The sequence below is a fragment of the Anthonomus grandis genome, chromosome 3 (assembly GCF_022605725.1).
Source record: "Anthonomus grandis grandis chromosome 3, icAntGran1.3, whole genome shotgun sequence".
Classification (NCBI taxonomy): Eukaryota; Metazoa; Arthropoda; class Insecta; order Coleoptera; family Curculionidae; genus Anthonomus; species Anthonomus grandis.
This window is the reverse complement of record NC_065548.1, coordinates 5,862,644-5,881,080: the sequence shown is the minus strand read 5'-3', so window position 1 is coordinate 5,881,080 and position 18,437 is coordinate 5,862,644. Positions and strand designations below refer to the sequence as shown.

Here is an 18,437-nt window from a genome sequence, read left to right as displayed (position 1 = left end):
AGAGGGGTATGATGCGGTAGAATGCCAAATAATGCACTTTTGACTCACTTTTTGGCATGAAAACCCCTCTGAGACCCAGGAATCATTGACGATCGCAATAAATTGATGACTTACGTTTTTAATCAGTTTAACTAAATACGAAAAGTAACATTTTATGATGATTCAAGGCATATTAGAGAAGTGTGATGCGGTAGAATGCCAAATAATGGACTTTTGACCCCCTTTTTAGCATGAAAACCACTCTGAGATCCAGGAATCGTTGACGATCGCATTAAATTAACAATTTACGTCTCTAATCAGTTGAACTAAATACGAAAAGTAATAATTTAGGATCATTCAAAGCATATTAGACAGGTGTGATGCGGTAGAATGCCAAATAATGGACTTGGACCAAATAATGGACCCCCTTTTTAGCATGAAAACCACTCTGAGACCCAGGAATCATTGACGATCGCAATGCATTGATGACTTACGATTCTAATCAGTTTAATGAAATATGAAAAGTAACATTTTAAGATGATTCAAGGCATATTAGAGAGGTGTGATGCGGTAGAATGCCAAATAATGGACTTTTGACCCCCTTTTTAGCATGAAAACCACTCTGAGACCTAGGAATCGTTGACGATCGCAATAAATTGATAGTTTACGTCTCTAGTTGGTCGAATTATACACGAAAAGTAACATTTTAAGATAATCCAAGGCATATTAGAGAGGTGTGATGCATTAGAATGCCCAATAATGGACTTTTGACCCTCTTTTTAGCATGAAAACCACTCTGAGACCCAGGAATCGTTGAAGATCACAATGATTTGATGGTTTGCTTTTCTAGTTAGTCGAACTAAATACGAAGGGTAACATTTTAGAATAATTTAAGGCATATTAAAGAGGTGGGATACGGTAGAATGTCAAATAATGGACTTTTTACCCCCTTTTTGGCATGAAAACCCCTCTGAGACCCAGGAATCATTAACGATCGTATGGTATTGATCGTTTACCTCTCTAATCGGTTGAATTACATACGAAAAGTAACATTTTAAGATGATTCAAGACATATTAGAGAGGTGTGATGCGGCAGAATGCCAAATAATAGATTTTTGACCCCATTTTTGGCATGAAAACCGCTCCTAAACCCAGAAATCATTTACGATCGCAATGAATTGATCGTTTGCGTTTTCGATCAGTTGAACTAAATACGAAAAGTAACATTTTAAGGTGATTCAGGGCATATTAGAAAGATGTGATAAGGTAGAATGTCAAATAATAGATTTTTTACCCCATTTTTGGCATGAAAACCGTTCTGAGATCCAGGAATCATTGACGATCACAGTGAATTGATGGCTTACGTTTCTAATCGATCGAACTAAATACGAAAAGTAACATTTTAAAATGATTCAAGGCATATTAGAGAGGTGTGATGCGGTAGAATGCCAAATAGTGGACTTTTGACCCCCTTTTTGACATGAAAACATCTCTGAGACATTATTTAAACACCAGACATCATTGAAATATTATTTGTTCATATGAAAAAAATTATATTTTTAGTTCATTTCCCATGGTATATAAAAATAAATTATTATAATTTCCCTGAACCATATAAGTAATTTGTCATGACAAAATATTTTTAAAATAATTATATGGCTATTTCAATCTGATATATTCTTTCAACCACAGGTTCTATCAACCTACAAATACCGTAATAGACGTACTTGAAAAAACATACTCTGTTTGTAATTAAACATTTTCATTATAAATTTAATACTTTAAATTGCACTTAATAATACATACTCTTGTTACAGCTCTGTTTATCTTATTTTTCTAAAATTTCACTTCATATATATGGATATAGGCGGAGTTTTAAGTGCATACTATGCATTTTGTTATTCACACATTTCATATGGTGTAATTTTATAGGATAACTCTTCTTACTCAATAAAAATGTTTCCACTCCAGGAGAGAGCTTTGAGGACGATTTTAAATCTTCACTGTAGGGAGCACTGTAGACCATTTTTTATAAAATTAAAAATGTTAACCCTTCCTTGTATATACATTCTGAACTATCTTGTTAAAATTGATAAAAACAAAGATAGTTAGTTACAATATATATAGATTCAAAGTACTCATAGTATTACTCTTCTAGAACACAACTTTTATTCTGTTAATGAGTTTATAACCACGCCTCTGAATGAATGACAATTGTGCTGAGATCTTGACTTGTTAAGATTTTTTGTTAAATTTTATTGTACTTTTTTATTACTATTTTAACTTTGTTAAAATTTGTTTAACTTTGTTAATGACTTATAGGTAAGTATTTTTTCTTTTTTTCTTTCAATTGTTGAACTGTATTTTTAACTTCTGCATATACTGTTTTTATTGGTTTAATTTTGTGACTTGTGTAAGACTGTAAGGTTAGTGGCATCAATATACTACTTATACTTTTACTATAAACTTTAATATGGACTTTTCAAAGTAGTGCAATTTAGTCCCTTCATAATATTTGCTCTAAAGTATATTCTCTTAATAATAAAATAATAATTAACTTAAAATTAAAGATTCTCATTTCAAACCGCTCCGATTGTCTCAATATATTTTTCTCACGCGATTTATTTTCTTAAACAGCAAAATGCGTGCGTACAGTATTATTCGCAAACGAATTTTATAAATATTTTTAAGACAATGGTAACATGTGTAAACACTGAATTCGGAATTAATGTTGTTTTTAGTGGGATTTTATTTGTTTTTATTGTGCAATTTGCGTCTTGTGAACGCAAACTTATAGATCACCGTGGGTTGAACAAGTAACAAAAAAAAACCTAAAATTATTTATTTAATCGGTTGTCTCGAAAAGTACGTTTTATGTAAAGCAGGTTTTCCGAAATTATTTCAAAACGAAATTACCGACAGGCAAACGTAAATAATTTTATGGTGGCCACTCGACGATAATCACTTTGTTAACAGATCGCCTTTCCAACGGTCATTGTTAAAAATTAATTGTTTACGCTTTTCCGATATTTTCGATAAATAACACTTTGTGAAACGGATAGTTTGGAATTTTGTTTATGTCGGGAAAAATGAGAAATGCTGTTGGTGGCTTAAGGTATGGAAGCTTTCAATAAAAATGTAAATAGCTGTTTAAGAAATAAAATGGTTGATTTATGTCGATAATTTAATGTCACTTAAAATACTTGACACAAGTGATCGTAATTCAAAACTGAATAATAAATAATTAATTTTATTAAGTATATTTATTGATTAATCCATATAAGTATATGATGCAACTTATTTTTTTAAATCCCTAAAATTTAAGAACCCTTGCTCGTATAACATGTGTTAATAAACTTGTAAAAATCGGCAAACAGATTGTCTCAATAATTTCTGTTGTTTTAGCGATATTTATTTATTAAAAAAGGTGTTGAAAAAAATCATACTGAGTAAATTTTTTTTTAATTAAAAATTATCATCTCTTGCATATAATTCAAAAGCCACGAATTAAAAATGTCACTTAAATTGCTAAATTAATTTTTTAACTGTGATAAAAATTAAGTTATGGTAAATTTTGTTGAGTAACAAAGAAAAACTCAACCGGCGAGTCAATTTTTCAAAAACATCTGAAAATCTAATGATTTTTCAGAAAATTAATAATAAAGTAAAATAAACTTTGCATTTTTCTTTAATCACAGCCGTTAAAATTTTTGTTTCTAGCTTTAATGGTAACAAAGTTATAATCATTTCTCCTAAGGTCGAAATACCTGGAATTTCTAAAATATTAGTAATGACTTCTTCAGAAATTTGTAGATACTTAAAATGTGTACCTAAAATTTTTTTATCCAATACTACTTAAACTATTTTGAAATCAAATTAAAGGTTACGCGTTTCGCCGCATTAGGGCATCATTAGACCTATCGAACTACAAAAACCACACACTTTATTTATACACGCAGCGTTATTTAGATCTGTATCCGGATAGAAGGCAGCCAAATCATCAAACATTTAAAGCGTTGTACGATAGATTAGGCGAAACGGGCCCATTTCGTCCAAAAAACGTAAATGCGGGAAGACCAAGGATAATTGGAGCAGATATGGAAGATGAAATTTTGATTCGTGTTATCGAAAATCCTGAAACCAGCACAAGACGTATTAAGGCAGCCACTGGTGTAAGGAAATCTTCGGTGTCCAAAATTATACGCCAAGAAAAACTGTATCCGTATCATTTCACTCCAGTTCAAAATCTTTTTCCTGCAAGATTCCAATTCAGTCAATTTTTAAGAGAGCGCCAATTGTATGATCCATTTTTTTGTAATAAAATTTTATTTACGGTTGAAGCCACGTTCACAAGGAGAGATATTTTTAATTGGCGTAACAATCATATCTATTCGAGGGAAAATCCTCATGCTTCCCAAGAACACCATTTTCAACATGAGTTTTCAATAAATATTTGGTGTGGTATCTTTGGGGATTGTATTGTGGGACCGTTTGAATTGCCAGCTAAGCTTAATGGAGAACGTTATCTAAATTTCTTGAGGAATGATCTACCCATTCTTATAGAAGATGTGCCCCTAAGTTTAAGACGTGACAGTTGGTATATGCACGATGGTGCACCGATACATTATGCACTGCAAGTCAAGAATTACTTGGACGAAATTTATCCTCATAAATGGATTGGTAGAGGTAGTGAATATCCGTGGCCTGCGCGTAGTCCCGATCTTAATCCCTTAGATTTTTATTTCTGGGGCTACTTAAAGTCACTTGTGTATAAAAATAAAATAAAGTCAGGGCCCAAGAAGAATCATTGTTTGGAGTCAGGCAAAATTTTAATAAAAGAATTAGACAATATATCCTAGTGGATGGTGAACATTTTGAACAATTATTATAATCAACAGCCTTTTCTAATTTTATCGTTGTTAATTAAATTTTAGATTATGTGTTCATACGCAACCTAATAAAAAATGCGTTTATTTCGAAAATGGTCTACTTTTTGGAGATCAAAGAAGTATACCTTTTTTGACTAGAATTAAATGCTGTTTTATTATTTTTACTCGCAAATGGACGTACACTTAATGTTGTTGTATGTGGCGCCATCTAGTGGTAATGACAAAATAGATATCATATTCGCGTTCCTCATCACAAATAATAGGAGTATGCCAAATTTTAGGTTAATCTGTCCAGTGGATTCCAAATTATTTCAATAAATGTTTGGTAAAAAATGAGTTTTAACATCCTGTAGAACGAAAACCAATAACATTTTGCTACGCGATATTGAGCTCAAACGGTTTATTTTCTTGTCAGGTAGCCTACATTAACCTATGTCCAATTAATTACGGGACACCCTGTATATTGCGAAACTGGTATTAAAAATATTTATAGTGGTATCAAAAGTACAACATTAATAATTAAATAAATATGTAAACATTATACAGGGTGAAATACAATGTATATATTATCTTAATTATGCTTATTTATATTTGCAAATAATGTAAAATATTTATAATAGTAAAAATACTATAATAGTAACAATGTAAGTATGTAGGTATCTGTAATAGTCCAACGAAAAAAATTATTTCTTATAAAGGATGTTCGAAAAAAAATCTAGCACACTATTGATTTTTTTAACTTTTAACCAAATAAATGATTTATTTATTTTACTTTTCGAAAAAACTTAATAACAAAAATTAGATACTCAACTCAGAAAAGCGGTTTTTAAAAAACTTTTTTTTTATAAAGTTTATGGTAGCAAAGCTAAATGAATAAAAGAAAGCAATATTACTATCTTCTGATATTTATAAAAACACTTATATCACTTAATAGAACACTACGTAATAGAACGCGCTTAAACAAAAGGGCATACGTTATTACCAACAAGATAATATGTGAGATTTTTGGAGTTTAGCTCAAAAAACTACTGTTATTTGAGAAACGTGAAACTAAAAGCAAAAAACTGTCGTGACTTAAGTATAAAGTATTAAAAAAGATTATAGAGAAAATATTGAGAAAAACGTGTTAAAAATAAAAAAAATTATTTTTTTTTAAATGAAATGTTAGGAAAACAATTAAAATAAAATTGCAGGTATTATTCATCTAACGGGGATTCTAAAAATTAATTTTCATTCAAATATTGCTCTATTTCCGTGAATGAAGTGACTTTTTATTGGATCTTGAATTATTCTTGAGGTCGGCTAATTTTGGGTCAAAAGTGATTAACAGCGTTCTTATTAAATCTGTGTTACTCTGAATTCTTGAGGTTTCTCTAGTAAGTATATGAAGATATATATATTTGTATAATAATTTTGCTTTTCCTTTATTTTTTTTATTTGGTATTCAAATGCAAAATTACATTAATACTTTTTTAAACTTTATCAGTGGTTCTAGAATTAATAAATTAAAAAAAGTAGGAATATCAGAGGCGTTTCATATCTAGTTTTTTTAATTATTTTTATACTTCTAGCATCTAAAGCCTTTAATAAATGACCAAACTGCTTAAAAACAATTGACGATATAAACCAGTTCAAATCAAAAATAAAGCCACTCCTTTTAGATAATCGTTTATACTGTCATAATGACTATTACTGTATGAACCTAAAAAATGGAAAATCTGTGCAAGTTTAGTCCCTAATCTATAGTGTTTTAGCCTTTAAGTCTTCTTTTGTAAGTTCTTTTTAATAAGTATTGTTAGTATATGTATGTCTTTATTTAACTTTTAATTATTAATGGCTTTAGTGTATACATTTAGGTAAGGCTTGAAATTGACACATGCTATGTTCATGAATGTAATGAAGAATTTTAAATAAATAAATAGAACAAATAATACTATATTATTTCAAAGTGCACAAACATATCAAAGTTATGTTTTTTTTTTAAATGGAGCACCCTATATACTATTTGATTTTTAGGTTCTACGCAAAAATTAAAGAAGTTTGACGTATCATATGTCGTATTTGGTTGAACTGTTTTAAAAACAAATACAGTTGAAAATCTCTCATTTATTTAAATAATTTTATTTGCAATTAATAAAGTTTTTGGAAAAATACAAAAAAAACGCAAATTTTCGCAAAATGCGATATATACCTTTCGATTGTAAATATTTTAAAGAGTTTACAAGAAAACAATTACAAAACAGTTTTTCACAGTTTTTTTGTAATGCTTATAATTATAAAAAGAATAAAAAAAATTGCCAGTTTTTATAATTTTTTTTCCATTCTGCCGCTAATTAAATCTTTATTTATATTTTAAAATGTTGTTTAATATTCCACTAATAACTAAAAAAAAAATGACCTTAAAAGAACAATTAATTATAATTAAAAAAATAATTCAAAACTAAAAGCCTTAATATAAAGAAAAATACTTTTCTTTTTTTCGTATTTTTTTTCTCGTGGAAGAAATGAATAAAAAAAATAAAAAATAATTTTATCCTCCTTTATAAGTATTTTCCTAAACGTAACGCTATAAAACTTAAACAAAAAAAACAGTACTGTAAATTTTTAATGTTATCCATTGTACAAAACACTGTGTGTCGGATCTAAATTGCAACAATGTCTGAAAAAGTTTGGAAAAAGTCTGGAATGTAAAAAATACATATATAGAAGAAATAGTCTACTAAACTTAAGCTGACAAGTTATTACCTTCTTTCAAAGATTTCATTTAGGTGCAATAAGGAAAAAAATAAAAAAGTCGAATCGTATCCATTTAAGTTATACATAATATTCAATATTGTCAATTTTCACGTTTAAATGTGTAACTTATAACAAAACCCTTTAGTGTCATTTTTATTTCCTTATTCATTATGTCTTTTTGTAATAGACGATTAACTCCTAATTAATTTAAAATTAATATATTGTCGATTTTAGATAGAATTTCGAAATAAGATTTTTTTAAAATAAGAATCGTTACCACTTAAGTTATGTATAATAATTAGTATCTATTATCAATTATCATATTTAACCTTTGATGTGACACTCAAATCACATAACAGTTTTACCACTAAGCAAAACTCTTTATTTTTAGTACTAATTTCTCAAGAAGTTAATAGAAATAAGACATACTATACCTATAACTTTTTGTTAACAATTGTCATTTAAATCACCTTTTTAGCTTTAATAGAAAACAAGTTAGAGTAAATTTTATTAAGTAATAATACTAAATGCAACTGTCGGATTGAAAATTCATAAATATCTGCAAAAGTAATAATTTCCCAGAAAATGTATGCAAAAAAGACATAAACCTTTAACTTATCGTAAGTGACTGCTATTGAAATTACCTACTTAGCTATAATAGAAAATAAGTTGTAATAAACTTTGTTAAGCAACAATTGTAAAAACAACTGTCGGATCTAAATTTCGGAAATATCTGCAAAAGTAATAATTTTTCAGAAAATTCATTCAAAAGGGACATAAGCCTTTATCTAATTCTGCTCAGAACAGTGAATAAATTGATGCCTATTTCCGATTTTTTTTTATTATTGTACAAGACGTTGAGAAAATCAGGCTAGAAGTTGAAATTATTTATTTTTTCTAAAAGTTATATATATCATAAGTCAAAATTCACATCTACACAAATAGTAAAAACGCTAAAACATGTACTTGTTTAGAGGTGATTTTTAGCTTTATTGGATTACACTCTGCGGATATAGGAAATGAAATCGTTAATCTTCAAAGTTTTTGTAAAAGATTAGAATTCCAGTAAGAGGCCTTTATTAGATTGAAAAAATAAAGTAAATAGGCACAATTTTTCTCTTATCCCAAATCATGACTATATGAGAAGCGAGGGTGTTTAGGGTGAAATTTATTATTTTTACTAAAATGTATAACTTAAAACCTAAAACCTACGAAACTTATAGATTTGAAAGTTTTTATCGTTCATTTTCATCATCATCCAATATTCTGCCTCCATAAGACTCTCCTGAATTTTTCCAGTCGGTTCTGAGCTTCTGGTAGCCAGTTCTCAGCGATTTCTTTGACATCGTTTATCCATCGTGTAGGTGGCCATTAAGGCATGTTATGCGATCGATACCAACTTATTTTCTCATTTCTGACTCTGAGTGTCAGTCTTAGTAACAATTTTTATTTCCATTCTTCTTTAGGCCACTCTGAGTTTCGTTGCTGTGGCCTAGATTAATGAGAGCGTTTTGGCAGCATGACTAGAAGTACATACCTTCTCCTTTGTTAGGTAATTTCATATGTTGCTCTTACAGATTCAGTACATACTAAGATAATTCCTCTTTGCATTTGAATGGTTTAGTTACCTCTGGCAATTTGGCTTTTATGACCTCAGTATTTGTTTATGGACCAGTATTATTACCTTTAGGTTTTCACTTGTTATTAAAATTACCATGAATGGCATCTTTTAAAACTTCATATTTAAACCGACTTATTTGCTAATTACATTTTCCTCATTAATCAAAGTTCTAATCTCCTTTAAGTGGTATGTTATTAGAACTACATCATTAGAGTTGAGAGGCACAGTTGGCTTTAGCAACCTAAGTAAAAAAACTTACGTTGAAGTACCCTAAAACAATGATTTTAATTCTTCTAGGCAGTGACAACTATATGAAAAAATTTATTGGCTTCTTCCAGGCATTTGAAGTTCAGATGTCTTATCTTTAGCCTTATCCACCAAGGCAATTACAGTCCGAAAGATATCTTTAATTAACTTTGGCTTCAATTGTTTGAGGAAAAACTACGTTAAACAGCCTGAAAATATTGTTATATAGGTTTTTTGCGTGAAGTGAAGTTGTATGAAAAAAATAGTTGACTTCTTCCAGGCAGTTGGAGCTTAGAACTTCTTATTTTACTTTAAACAACCTGGAAATATTCCTGGTTTTTTCCAGGCAGGTAGATGTGTTTCAGAAGCACAGTGACCTTTAACTGTCTAAGCAAAGAAGTTCATGTTAAATTGCCTGGAAATAATTATATTATTTTTTCTTGATAATTAAAGTTAAAGTTAAGGTGGGCACTATTGGATTTATTCCTCTAATTCTAAGTGGAAGAAATTCCTTGCTACTTTTTTCGACTTATTTAGTACATTTTATAGGAAAACATTAACTTTGGTTTTAGCTGGTTAAAAAATAACTATTTTCTTTCAGGTAGTCGAGTTTTAAAGCCTCTAAGACAGAGTAAATACCCTTATGTTGAATTGCTTAAAATAAATTTACTTTAATTATGTTGAATGGCTTTTTCCAGGCTGTCAGAAGATGTAACTTTAGCTTTAATTACCTGAAAAAATTTATGATTTCTTCCTGGCATTACTGACCAAAAGAAAACTTAAAATTTAGCATTAACTGTCTGGAAACACACCTGTCTTCGATTATACAGACATATATAGTTTTTTTTAAATTTTTAAATAAATATCGATATTTTTTATATAAAAAAATTTAAATTTTTAGTCAAAAGAAGCTGCTTGCAATTTTGGCCAGAAAATTTTAATTTTCTTATTCTAAAGCAAAATATGTCAATCATGATTAATGAAAAGATATAAATTAAGAACATAATAAAGACACAAAATGGTATTCACAAGAGAATGTTATAAAACCCATGTTGTAATAAAGGATTGTAATAAAATGATGCTTGTTGTATGCAGTGACTTAAAATCAGAAATAAGATATAATTTTAAAATAATTTAAATAGTAGCAACGAAAAAAAAATACGATAGGAACGAAGAAATTATGAAAAATTCATAAATAGAGAAGTAAGAAAGTAAATAAATATTTTCTCAGTGTTTATACATAGAAACCCATCTCACGGCCAAGAATCTTGATTAGTCATAATTAAGTTATACTTGTCGTATATAGTGAGTAAGAAAAATAGAATTCTAATGTGATTTTGGTAGTAGCAACGAAATGAAATGCGCTAAAAATAAAGAAAGGTTGAAAAATCAATATTTTTTTAAATTCAGAGAGAGAGGCTCTTAATAAAGTTATAATTAAAAAAAAACCTAGGAAGGAATTTAACGTTTTTATATATTTTATTAAATTTTTATTTTCTGACTGCTTGAAAAATTTATATAAACAATCAATAGCTGTAATAAAAAAATAAATACAAAATAAGACATTTATTTAATTTTTAAAAGTAAATCTGGAAACCGGTGTTGCCAACGTGATAAGACTATCGATACATTTGCAGATTTTTAGGGTGTCGACAAGTATCCACAAAAAAAATTAAAACTTTTTTGAATTTTTTTTAGCTTGTACCCATGCATTGACCGATAAAATCCATAATAAACTGGCAATATTATTGACGAGTTCGTTTTTTTAAACAGATTAGAAAATTGTTGCCTTAGAGTCCAAATTGAGGTCAAGTGACGTTTCGAGCTTTATATCTTCAGACATTACAAATGAACGGTATTTATATAAAGAAAGAATTATAAATCAGTGTAAAAGAGTTGCTATTTAAATATTTATAATGCCAATTTGCAGTGACCTGAAGCATCCACACTTGAATAAGAAGACTTTCATTTTATTTGGACCTCAATCCAGCAATTTTCTTTTGTACTAAAATAACCTTTTCTGGCTGGCATTTTTCCGCTTTCTACAAGCACTAAAACCTTTAAAATGTTCCTCCAAATAATGTTCACCTTAAATCACCCTTAAAATTTAACAAATCATTGCAGAAACACCAACCACTCCAAAATTATACGCATCAATGGCAACTGCTTCTATCTCTGGACAAGTTTAACCAAATAATGTTTTCGTCACACCACCTGTTGTTTATGACAAATTTCCCGACGATTTCACTCAAAAAAAAACCGGTCGTGCGTGTTTTTCTTTTTTTAAATTTTCGCGATTAAAGTGCGTTCGTTCGAGTAGCCGCACATGAAGCGCGATCCTGAACTGATTGTTGTGAGTGAATCCGGCACTCAGGTGGCATCTGGAAATATCCACGAGTTATTTTCGGATTATTTGGAGAGTAAGAGTGTCACCGATAGCGGTATGATCCATTTCGGTACGCTTGTTAAAGTAATTTGGGATGTTTTATCCGTATGATCGTACGTATGTGTGTCGATCCGGGTTATCCAGAATGTAGTTTTTTTAGTGGTTTTTGTGTTGCAAGTTTTTTGCCTTAATTTATTTTAGTTTTTGCTTTTTAGTAATGTGTTTCGGCTATTTAACAATTTTCGCAAAAAAGTGTATACCGGGTGTCTTAGGAAAGTGGTTCGCCCCTATAACTTTTTTAATTTTTACGTTAAAAAAATTACATTTTGTAAGTGGATGTAGCATTGAAATTGGAATTGGCTGACGTATTCAGTTGTTTTCTGTTTTAAATGGGACCCCCCAACTTTTTTAACACATTTTGATAGGAAATTACAATATAAGAAAAATGACACCCCATATGTCAACTTTTGACATCTAACCTTTGAGTTATTAAATTTTTTAAATTTCAATTTAAAGTACTATGAATAATTTAATTAATTTTCAATTTTTTCAAATAGAACTAGGGTGGCTCATTACCATAGTTAAAAAGTTTATTTTTTTTACAAATAATTTGGTATAAGACAATCGATAGTGGAAATTTTTATCAAAAAAACCAGCATTATTGAAATTTTATTATTTATCTCTTGATATTGGATTGATAGCAGCGTCGTCGTCGCGTCACTGTAAAATTGACTGTAGTGATACGTGACTTATCCAATGAAAAAACAAGTAAATAATTTGACAGTTGACATGTCAAATAATTTAATAAGGTACAAAATGCTCAAAATGCCCACCTTGTTGCTGGCAAAATTGGCTAAATAACTATTGTTATTGAAAAATGTTTGAAAAACTCGAATTATATCAGAGACTGACAGGTTGCCGTGACAATTCGTAACAATAATATGTCAAATCTCAGGCCAACTTCCTATTGTATTTTAAATACCGCCAAAAAACACTTCAGAAGCTCTTCAATTTATCGTTAATAATTAGACGGTAAGAGCGAGAGTCCGATTTATCGTTAATCTTGGATTTTTAATAGATGTAACGCAAATGCTACTAAATGCTAAAAAGTTGCTATTAAATCTGTTTAAAACGGCAATAAATATTTTATTAATTCACATCAATCATGATACATTTAAAAAAAAATGTATCACCCTGTATCTTGAAAACTGTGCATTTCCGAACCCATGTTAATAGAAACTTTTTCTCATATTTTTTTACAAGGAATCACCCATTGAAATATCTCCGTCTATTTTTTGAACACCCTGTATAACACTTTACCAACGAATGTAAAAAACTTACCTACGAAAAAATTTAAAAAGATTGTCAAGCTTTATCTCACAGGAAATGCCTTCTACTCTACTCGGGTGTACATGAGGGCGACATCTTAAATATTTATATTTTTCCTTCATGTAGATCAGATCTATTTTAGTCAAATTTCGTGTTGCAATGTGTAAAATAGTGTAAGTATAATGTAAAAAAAAATACATGTCTGTCATGTATGTTTACTGATAAGCACTATAATTTGCGCATTTTTGACGTGCTACATTTGTAAATTTTTTACGAAGCAGTCAAATAAAGAATTTATTTATTTATCAGTTCATAAATACTAAGTAAAGTTAATTTAACGTACTAAAAAAAATTTGATTAAGTGAATATTGGATTAACCCCTATAATTGGCATTACTATTGCCTTAAGCAAATGTTTATAAATAATTTATTAGAGGGGCTGTACAAGTACAGTTGGATTCTACAACCCCATTTGTCATTGTTAATCCTCGAAATCACTTGCCTAGGCCACTACACTTCTTTTGAGGCGAAAATAGTCGTCACATGAAGACGATTAATATTATTTAATTCTCTCTCATTCCCTTATAAATCTATCTATCTTCTGATGTTACGTCGGTTCAATCTACAAACCGGCCGATTCTCAGAATAAGTAAAAGTGTTAACGGCGCGGCTAATATCGTATAATTACGAGATAAAAAGATGTAGAGGACTATTGTCTTGGCCACCGGATAATATGCTCGTATCGTTACATAAAAAAGAGCGATACGAGTGCCGGCGCATTGAAGTAACAAATCGAAAATTAACAATGTCAGATGCGTATCGAAGGTCCACTAATGAGGCCCCTGATCGAGTTCAGACAAATTTCTGAGAATCGCATCTCTTTATTGGTGGCGATGATGCTGCTGCTGCTGCTGAGATGGTACTTTTTTTTATTTAGCTTCTACCTTTATACGCAGTGGTATGCGTGCATATGCGAGCTTCTGCACAAGGAAGGAAAAAAGGAATTTTTCTTTATAAAAATCATATTTTTCTGCTTACCAAATACAGTAAAATAACCCTTTATAGGGCAGAACTCTGGGGGTTACTTAATACAGACAATTTTGAAAAATATCTTCTAAGTATGTTCTTTTTGAAAAATTTTAAGCGTGAAAAGAAAGTTTTTTTGATTTTATTTTGAGTTATGGGGTGGTACATATTTGTACCAAAGAGCCATTCCGTAAACTTACTAACCAATATGTTTAGTGGTACATATGTGTACCACATAATATATTATAAGAAATTATTTATAATAAATGAAACATATTGCATTTGCTTGTATCTGATTTATTTAACAAAACTTAAAATAGCATTTATTATTTATTTAAAGTTAAAACAGTAAATAAAAAAGTTAATTCTTAAAGAAATACATATTATTTGGTATATCATCAGACTTTTTTCATATCAGGTTATATTCTAATAATACATAAAACCAATCTCCATCCATATTATAACAAATAAACCCTTATCATTAGGTAGTTATCATAAAACAATATTATTGTTTTTTAGAGTATTAGAGTAGAGATATTAGAGTTTAAGTATTCGCAAATGTAGATAGAGGCAATTCGTCATCAGCGTCTGTATCACCTTCAGCTTCTGAATTTATGACCATGTCATCATCTATGACCGATAAAAGATACTCGACATCATTGGGATTTTCTAGATTTAATTTATTTTTTATCCATCTAAAAAAATACTTTATTATGGTATATGTGTATAAATTATATAAAAAAAAGATGTTATACAACAAGATTTTCAATAAAAATAAGCCTAATTTACGACTTTTGTGCCAAAATACGTATCTTTAAAAAAGACCTGGCAAAAACATGTTTATTATTATCATTCATATAAAAATAACGGCAAAAAACAAAAATAAACAAATTTCGTTAAGAGTTATGTTTAACGCTTAGTGGTACAAATATGTACCACTTTTGTTTCTTGGAAAAAACATCGTAGCGTCACTGATATTTCATCCGTGGTTGGAATAAATATTTACTATGGTATATACCACACTAGTTTAAAGTAGTAGAAACTCTGTAATAAGTATTTCCTACAAAATATATCAGGTCATTGAAAATGTTTATTATAACCTAAAAATGAGCATTTACCAATATTAGTCGTAAACAAGGATTATTTATACTGACATACTAAAACTTTAAAATTAATCTATAACTAACTAGTTTGTACTTACCATCTATATCAACATTTCCACTAAAAAACTTTTACTACATTTAAAAAAAAAGGCCGAAAACTCTAAAAAACTCTCTAAGAGCACTGTAGTTTTTAAAAATGCCAGTGGTATATATTTGTAACACTTTAAGACGAATAGTGTACCTATTTTGTAATAGATGGAACTGAGAGTAAATGTGGTATACAAATAGACCACTGCTCGCTAGTAGATATTTTGCCTACATTTTAAGAAGCACCATACACCTCCATCTATTATTATTTTGTTGAAACATCAAGTGGTACATATATGTACCAGAAACCTATAAAGGGATAAAGTTTAAAATTAAATTGTCTGAATAAATAAATGAGCCATAACAGATTAAACTTGTCAAGGGTTTCTAAATATACACAGTAATAATTTAAAAAAAAATATCATACTTATTACGCTAATTAAGTAATTATGCTCTTTAAATCTTTAATGCTAAAAAAGTTTTAAAATACATTTAATTAACAATTTTTAGGTTGATGATATTGTACAATAAACAAATGCAAAAATTTTGAAAGAATAATGGTCAAAATAGGTAGTGATAGATAAGTTTTGATCTTTAGTTTTAGAAAATAAATTTTGGTTAGTAAATATATTATATATTGCTATTTTAATGTGGGTAAACTTATTAAATAACGCTGTGATTTGGTGCAATAGATCGTTGATCTAAAGTAGTTTTTTGAATATTTTGAGGTTCAGTTTAGGCACAATTTTGACAAATAATGGAATAAATAAGTTTAATAGTAAAATTAACCAAGGTTTCAATAAGATTTTCATTAAAATTAAATAAGAAATACATAAATTCAGTAAACTTAAAGAACCATACTTCTTTAAACTTTTTATTTTAGGCAATGAAACATTATTTTTAAATAAAAGTAACGTTGACATTTCCAGTGACGTATAATTTTTTTATCTTTAGAGCCAAAATTTAGGATCCCTATCGCTGAAAAAGAGATAAAATTGAAAACAATTTTGGTAAATGATAATGAGGAAACTTCAAATAATTTAATGAACATTTTGAGAGTTAGGGCGACTAAGATTGTAATGAACTATTATCATTTTAAGAATCTTTAATAATTTATAATGCATCTTGACCTAAATAGTACTATCTTTCAAAATTATACCAACATAATATTTCACTTTGTCTTACTATCAGTTCCAATAATACTATTTCATACAAAGTTTCAGAATTTTAAGCAAAATTTAAAAAATAGCCTTTAAAGGCAATAATAATTACAATATAACAAATGCTTTCATATTTGAAAAGTTTTTTTATATTTTATCACATTTTATTATCCCTTGACGTGGTGTCATTATTTACAAACATCTCCCTAGATCTCAGAATTATTTAACAAAAAATGGGATCTTGAAGCACCTAAATTTTTATAATCAAAAAAAAATTTTTTTTATTGTTCCTAATAATATTTATTTTAGTTTTAAATGCAATGTTTATAAACAAAATTATGGTACTCCAATAATTATAGCCACTATCACAGTATATATCATATACTGTATATATCATATACTGTTTACAAAAGGGAGGAAAATATGGCATTTAAAAAAATTGACACTGGATTCACATATCAAATTAAAAAAAAAAACAGTGTTATTAAATTAAATATTGAATGTATTATTTCTGAAAAAACATTGTTTTTCATCAACACAACCCTTAAACTCTCCATCCACCCCAAACATTTACCGTTTTTCGTCCATAATATCCAATCTAATAGCACGGTTTAAATATTAAATATTTATTAATATACATATGCAAAATTATATCAAATTTAAATAAACAAACTGTGTTATTATATTATATATTAACGAAAAAAAACCAGCTATGCATGTTATTTTAAAAAATAATGATTTTTGAAAACAATTTCTTACTGGTAAGTTGTGTGGGGTGGGTAGGGGGGTAGGGTTATAGGGAGCTAAGAAAAAATAGTTTTTATAAAAATTATAGGTCATAAAAAAATCTTTAATTTTTGTATCCACACTTTTCTCACATTTGATTTCTCAAAAGCAAAGCAAATATGAGAATTGCAGTGCCATTTTTTTTCAAAATAACTGTAAATTCATTTTTTTTATGATAAGTCAATAAGGTTTGAGAAAATATCAGTTTTAAATAAAATCTATTAGTATACAGGTTTTTTTTTATATATTGCGACAAAATTCAGAAACGTGTTCTTGGGACAAAAATTTACAAAAAAGTTCCTAAGAAAAGATTTTGAGCTACAGGGTGGTAAAGTTTTAACAAAAAAATTATTTTTTTTCGATAACTTAAATACCCCTGTAGATATTCGTCCAAAGATTAGTATGCAGGGTCTGTGTATCCAGAGCCATTTACCAACATACTTTTAACATTTTTATGTTCTCCAGTGGCGTGTGTGCGGGTTTTCCGCTGAATACTTTTATAAAGAAAAATGGTACGCCACTGGTTTTTCTTGTATTAAAAAATATTTTTAAATTCCCCGTTTTATTTGCAACATTTTTGATTCATTAGACTTTGTCAGTTTAATGCACGGTTTTCGCACAAAAAATTAAAAACCATGGCCATGTTGCTCAGATTTGATTAGACTTTCTTTATTCTAGTAATTATTCGTTTTTTTTTTAGTTTATTGCAATTTTAATAATAAATAATAAAATTTTTATTAAGTAATTAAGTACAAAAGCCAGCCCAATTTACACCGACCTTGCATACCAATCTTTGGACAAATATCTACAGGGGTATTTAAGTTATTGAAAAAAAAACTTTACCACCTTGTAGCTTAAAATCTAAAAGGTTCAGGACCTATGTTTATAGGAACTTTTTTGCGAATTTTCGTCCAAAGAATACGTTCCTGAATTTTGTTGCAATATATAAAAAACACCCTGTATACATAACCGTATATGTTTAAGAGATATTTATTAAACTGTAGATTATACGTACATCCTATATGATTCTGTTTATACAAAGAAGAATATTAATTCGGAATTTAAATAAACTTAGAAGGGATTTACATAG

General features: G+C 28.8%; 1 protein-coding gene across 3 annotated transcripts in view; it reads right to left on the bottom strand.

Moving 5' to 3' along the window:
* LOC126733954 (Kv channel-interacting protein 1-like) overlaps positions 1-11,801 on the bottom strand; it is a 300,096-nt gene extending 288,295 nt beyond the window's left edge. For all 3 annotated transcript variants that reach the window (XM_050437449.1, XM_050437451.1, XM_050437450.1), the window contains exon 1: positions 11,487-11,801. The gene's annotated coding sequence lies outside the window, so the exon portion shown is untranslated. The remainder of the gene's footprint in view (positions 1-11,486) is intronic.
* Positions 11,802-18,437: the final 6,636 nt, after the last annotated feature.